The sequence below is a fragment of the Spodoptera frugiperda genome, chromosome 27 (assembly GCF_023101765.2).
Source record: "Spodoptera frugiperda isolate SF20-4 chromosome 27, AGI-APGP_CSIRO_Sfru_2.0, whole genome shotgun sequence".
In the NCBI taxonomy this organism is placed as follows: domain Eukaryota; kingdom Metazoa; phylum Arthropoda; class Insecta; order Lepidoptera; family Noctuidae; genus Spodoptera; species Spodoptera frugiperda.
The window spans coordinates 254,556-261,316 of NC_064238.1; positions in this window are offsets into that span (position 1 = coordinate 254,556).

Genomic DNA, 6,761 nt, shown 5'->3' on the forward strand with positions numbered 1-6,761 from the left:
AAAATAATTATAATTAATTCACGGTACTTATAAAGTTTATAATTACACAGCAGTTAATGAGCTGCAAAATGATTAGCCGGCCATGCTCTGGCGACCACACCCGGATATTTTGGGAAATACCCAGTTATTAGACAGTGAGAAACGTTAGGAGAATAAGGTTTCATAGACTCTGTGGTACACTCGGGTACGGTACATAATATATCAAGCTATGTATAACTAGTATAGACTGTGGGAGAGCCATGCTTCGGTACGAATGGGCCGGCTCGATCGGAGTATTACCACAGGTATTACGGCCGGCAGCCCCACAGAAAACCGACGTGAAATAACGCTTACGTTGTGTTTGTGAGTGAGGTTACCGGAGGCCCAATTACTCCTCTTCCCAATCCCCGATTTCCCAACAACCCTTAAATTTCTAACACCCAAAAGGAAGGCAACGTACTTGTAACGCTAATGGTATTTCGGGTGTCCATGGGTGACGGCGATTGATAACCATTAATTACCAGATCCGTATACGGAGCCAGTACACGGGCACTGGCTTATTCCATAAAAAAATGAGAGACGTAAAGAGAATAAGATTTCACAGATTAAACTAGTATAAACTGACCGTCGAGTGTGTGGCAAGATCATACAAATTCAGACCATAATAAACTGGTACTGTGATTACTTAGAATTGCATGCATTGCACGTCACTAGTAGACGTCAAGTTCTACTTTCGAAGAATTGGTTTCGGTACCACAAGGCTAGGAAAGTACCTGGTACTTTGTGGATGATGGATGACGCAAGTGACAGGCCATAAATCCGTTTTCCTTGTGTTTGGGAAATTTATGATAATATATTAGTCTAGGGTTTATTTATGTAAGCTGGTTATACATATTTGAATTTGGTGGTTTACGTGTTAATTTACTAAGTGACGTCTGATTTTCCGTGAAATATGTCTAGTACTTGTTATACCTATCTGAATATCTATATTCGTATTTTTACAAATCCCTCGTCATACAGTTTTTGTAAGGTTTAATAAGACCCGCCCGCATTCAAGCCTGCTTCCCATGCATGAGTGTGCGGGTTCGAAACCTACCAACGGCGAGTACCAATGTGACTTTTTCCGAGTTATATTGTACTTTCTAAGATTATTTAGATACCGCTGACTAACGGTGAAGAAAAACATCGTGAGGAAATTTGGGCTTATAATTTCTAATTATTATAAGTTTGAAATCGCCAACCCACATTGAGCAAGCGTGGTGATTAATGCTCAAACCTTCTCCGATGAGAAGAGGTTTAAATCAACTTTGGCCACTAATAGGCTATTGATGTGTGATGTGACAGTTCTTGTAATGTAACTCCAAACTTTGTATCCAGTCACAGTACCAAAATTAACCAAACAGATCTCTGAAAAAATACTACTACTACTTTAGCGCATATAATATTTGTCTAATTAGACGGCCAAACTTCATTGCCAACGGCTATAGGTGATATGCCATTTTAAACTTAAATTCTGACGTATGTATTTGATAATAGGTGCCATTGTTACACAAACTACTTTCCTATGAATACAATCACGCCTTACCATTTAAATGGGGGATGAGCGTCACCACTCGTGTGTCGCGTCATGTGCGACCTTGTCGGTTACGTTACATGGACAAATTAAACAAATTGGAACATACAATGACTATAACTAGGTAACCAATGACATTTAACGTAATCGGAATTATAAAATAATGTCGATGAAATCGATGGTATTGAATGGTACTGACATAGTTTTTATAAGTTTCATTTTGTTATTTTTTTAAGGTAAACGAGCAGACGGATCACCTGATGGTAAGCAATCGCCGCCGCCCATGGACACCCGAAACACCAGAAGCGATACAAGTGCGTTGCCGGCCTTTTGGGGGTTAAGAATTTAAGGGTGGTTGGGGTGTCGGAGATTGGGAAGGGTAATTAGGCCTCCAGTAACCTCATAACCAATATCTACAATTACTATACTAACCAATATTCTGCTACCTAATACAGTTTCTAAGTTATTATTGATACTAACACTAATAGATAACCAGTTATCTTGTCAATAAATACATGAATGAATGAATTACAGCTACCTATGGCCACTATGACCATACGTAACAGAATCGTAAACGTTCACATCTAGAATACCCAATGTTTATAGACTGGAGATGGAATTTCTTTGTTACAACTCTTAACGTAAAGTGTTTTCTTAAATAACCTCATCAGACATTGTTCTCAGTAAAATATATTACATGTTAACTAACTACGTAACGATGTTGTTGAGAGTATCTTTGAATATCATTGAATTAACCAAAATCAAAAAATATGCTGAGAAAAATTCTACTAGTTTCGAGTAACAGAGGTAGGCGGCGCGACGTCGCCGCGTTTGCGCACATTGCTAATAATGGAGAGTCCCTCTGTGACTCGAAACTAGTAGAGTTTTTCTCCATTCATTCACTTCAGTGAACAGTATTTTTAGTTAATTATGTAAATGGTTTTTGCTCTTATCGCTTTTAATGGATGAAAGCTAAAGGCTTATGTGCTTGTCGCGTCGATATTAAGTATGGTGTACCTACATGAATTGTATCTAACCATTATTACTTAGGGAAAATTAAGTTTAATTAAGAAAAGAGCTTCAATTCAGAGCAATCTCTAGTAGACCATTTAAGTACAATACAAGATACTCATTATTGGTCGTGCGTGAGTTTCAGGATATCTATTTACGTGCTTTTTGCGTCACTTTTTGGCAAAACCGCAATAGTAAACCCGTGTCGAGTAAATTCACAATTAATGGAATTAGGTACCTACACGGGAATCGATTAGCATAGATAACTGTAACATTTATTTAACTGCGTCAGTAGAAACACAATGTCCGCGGAAAGCCCCAAATGACTTGCTAACATGGAGTAGTAGACAAATGGAGTGTTTAAAAGTAGACAACTTTTTCTATGACATAAGTAACTCCTGATTTTCTTAGCTATCGTGAGCTCGTTAACCTTACCTATAGCTTCCATGTAGAATCAAACAATGTGCCCTTTTATTCGGTTGATATAATTTCAGTCCTCTCTGTGCTTCATAATTTCCAGTACCGTAGGACCGTGCGTGCTATTGTAAATGATTGCGAAAATATTTATCATAGAACTCTCTGCACTACTGGCACGTTGACTCTCCATTGATTACTAATCCGTGTTAGATCTGTCGAAGATAACAGAATGGCGTCGATTCGTCGTGCTCTCGCTGCTCGCCGCTGGCCGGGCTTGCGTTAATTACCTGAAGTCCGCATCTGCATCCGTCTCGCTGGAACAAAAACTGGTGGCCTCACTCTCGTATCTGCGTTGTTGGAGCTCAAAGAATTAAGGTATTAAGAGGTTGCTTGAAGATGGCGAGCTACTTTTAAGAGATTTTTAGCTTTCACGTCTCCATATCTGGACCTTATCGTGCTTATATCAACGAAAAGTAGCATGCCTAAGTAGCAAACCAGTGCCGTGGCTCGTGGTGTCCCTTCTTCTTCGGTAAAAGGCTCTTTTTACTTTACCAATATGGCTATAGAATTCGACTTTATAAGCATTCATTGCATAATTACACTAACACTGCGCACCAGACGGCCAGACCCTTAACATCAATATAGATAAATTTGTACAGTGCAAACACAGCACAGTTTTAGATCTATAGATGTCAATTTAATGTAGGTATCAAGAAGTCCGCATTTTACCTGCGCTGGCCCGGTGACTTTGGTACACGAATAACATTCATACAGCGTCATCTATCATACGATTATACGTGTATCAATCAGCATTCAATCAAGGTGTAAGGTCCCAAACCTTACAAACATAATTATTTCATGTAGAAATTCGTAATTGGAAACTGTTATCATACAATCACTAACTGCACCAATCGTCAGTCAACAATTAATTAATAAAGTAAAATAATGTTTGAATGTCATGACTGTTGTTTAAGTTGTAACATAATATTTTATTATAAAATGGCCTATTGTGGCCAGTTTAGGAAGAATAGCGTCTCGTTTCTCACGTGCAGTGTTTATATATCCGAAGCCTACGCCGTAATCTTTGTGGACTGAATCACCCGTGTTATAAATACCGGGCAATAATGGACGAGCTAAATATAATAGACGAGATAATAATATCAACAGGGTGTCTGTACACGTACTCACTACTTATGGACAAAATAACAGATAGATACGAATAATTAAGAGATTGTCCCTAATCAAGAGCGAAATCTGCGCATAATATGTATTGCAATACAAACGAGGCAGCCTCGAGGTAGAGAAAACCACTCTTAAGAAAATTAATGTAAATCCTACTTATATAAACTTATTTGTAAGTTAGGTAAGTATAATTATTTTTACTAGGAGTGAAAGACTGCTTTTACATTTGTACAGCTTGTCAACCATACTAAGAAAACTTAACAGCAAAACAAAATATTTTTTTTGGGGGTAAAATTATCCAATAACTTCTTCCGTCTTGGGTGATGGGAGAAGGAAAGTCAGTCTCTTATTGACTAAAAACCACCTCGTTCCTATACCTGCTTTTTGAACCGGTTCTACGGTAAATCGCTTGGAAGTCCGCAGCGCAGCAAAAAGAAATAAAAAATTAAGTAAGTTCAGTTTATAATAGCACCTATTATAAACTGAACTTACGTATATTTTAGTCGAAGTCGTTGGCACAACTAATGCACAATATTTAGATCGCTCATCATCATCAGTCTACTCTTCGATCCAAAATATTCGCGTTATTAATAACTGGAATTTTACGAAATTAGCGCGCTGAATCACCGCTGTTAGTTAAAAACAAAGTAAATGTTATGCTTATGACTGGTCCAGATATTTGACGGTTATATTGAACGTCAGATGAGATCGTAGTAATCAGTATTACTCATGTAATAAGATAAAAAATACGTACTGCGGAAACTTTCCTCTATACATGTTTATTTTCGTTATACAATCAGTAGCGACGCTAAGTTAAGCTCACGGTCCGATTGATAGTAAAAGGTCACCGTATCACCTTGCATCAGAGGCAAGTAAGCAAACTTACCATAAAGATTTTAAATGCCTAGTAGAATCTCGTGCTGTACCTATCTTGGACCATGTAACTATAGAACCGTCTTTCAAAAATTAAATGTCTTTAAAAGCCTATTTCTGTCGCGGGAATAAATAGGACTATCCACGATAGCAATCCTACCAACAACCAGTAAATAGACAATTCCGGGCATAGCTAGGGCATGGCACAGCTCTATTTACGTGGACATCTACAAGATGTTGTTTGTATCATTGCTACATAATTCTGTGATCCATTTTGAATCTCTTTGTTTTCTTGTGTCGGAAGTCGGCGTCATCATAAAATGCCCATAAACGTCGCGTGAACCTTTAAAGTCAGATTTACAAGGTTTATTGAACTGAAACACGGTGTGTGCGTTGATCTGGGGTCGCTGCGTACGGAGCTTATTGTAAATTAATAAGGTTACAATTTTAACTGCTTTGTTTGTGCGTGCGTGCGGTACCAAATGGGCATGATTTGATCTCCGGGTCAAGTAAAGTATCTAGGAGAGATCTGTAATAGAAAATGGTCTCGATTTGTATCCAATGTTGATCTAATTTACTCTTTGTCGTCATTCTTTTGACGGAACGTTTATAGATTAGGTCTCTTCTATTTATTTGATAGGTGTTGCGGGTGTCCATGGGCGGCGCTGATCGCATGCCGTGGTGGTGGTGTGTGAGGTGTCCGTCTGATCGTTTGCTTCCTATTGAATACAAAAAATACTAGATAGGATGTACCAATCTAGTATTTTGTTTAGGGAATAAAACTGTTTTAATGTAATTTAAGCATTTCATTCAGATCTTTAATAAAGTTTAATTAAAAGTCATCAAAGTGAAACCTGAGCTAAATATTCTCATGAGTATCATAATTTTACCCACATCTCCCTGCCCACTGGCTCTGGTCATGAATGGTATGGTTTATTCCCAGTAGCTATGTAACCCGTGGCCCGTGGGCTGGTGATACAGACCACATGTCGTTTATTTTGTGGTCTACTGACGTAGTTCACCGATTTGTAAACAACGCGCACCTAATGTGTTGACTTGTTGACATTGCACATATTTTACCAAGTTTTATAACTTTATCGGTGTAATAAATTAATGATTTTATTATATTGCTACAGATGAATTTCAATACTAAATACACACACCCCATTTGAGCGGTTAAAGAGAACTTTCAGCTTATTTTTTCTAAACGAATAAATTCTGTGAAACAAGTGAGTCTTTTGTGAAAAAAAATCCTTATACTTAAGTTTGCTCCAAACTGAAATTTATTCCCAGAACTGGAATATGTATTTTCCTCAAGATTACCCAGAAAACCATATCAAAAAAGGCAACAACAAGATTCTTTAAAAAACTTTGCTCAACCCAAGTTCCAAGAGGTTGTCATGCAGAGCATACAAGGCAAGAGATCAATCATGTGTGTTTAATATATGAATGGCTGATGTTCCCGATGTGTCGTGCGCGTGCGCTGCGTGGAGGCGGGGTCGCCGCGTGACGTAGCGCTACGTCAGCTTGCGACGTCACCGCACTATCTATAGGTGGAATAGTGCTACACCACTATGTCGCAGAGATTATAATAATAAAGCTGACCGTTTTAGGTGGTGCACTACTACTCGTGCACCACCTACTACTACTCGTTTGACATTAATTTAGAACCAGTAGTAAAGTATTAATGTGTATATGATGTGGATAAAGTGGATATGATGAATAC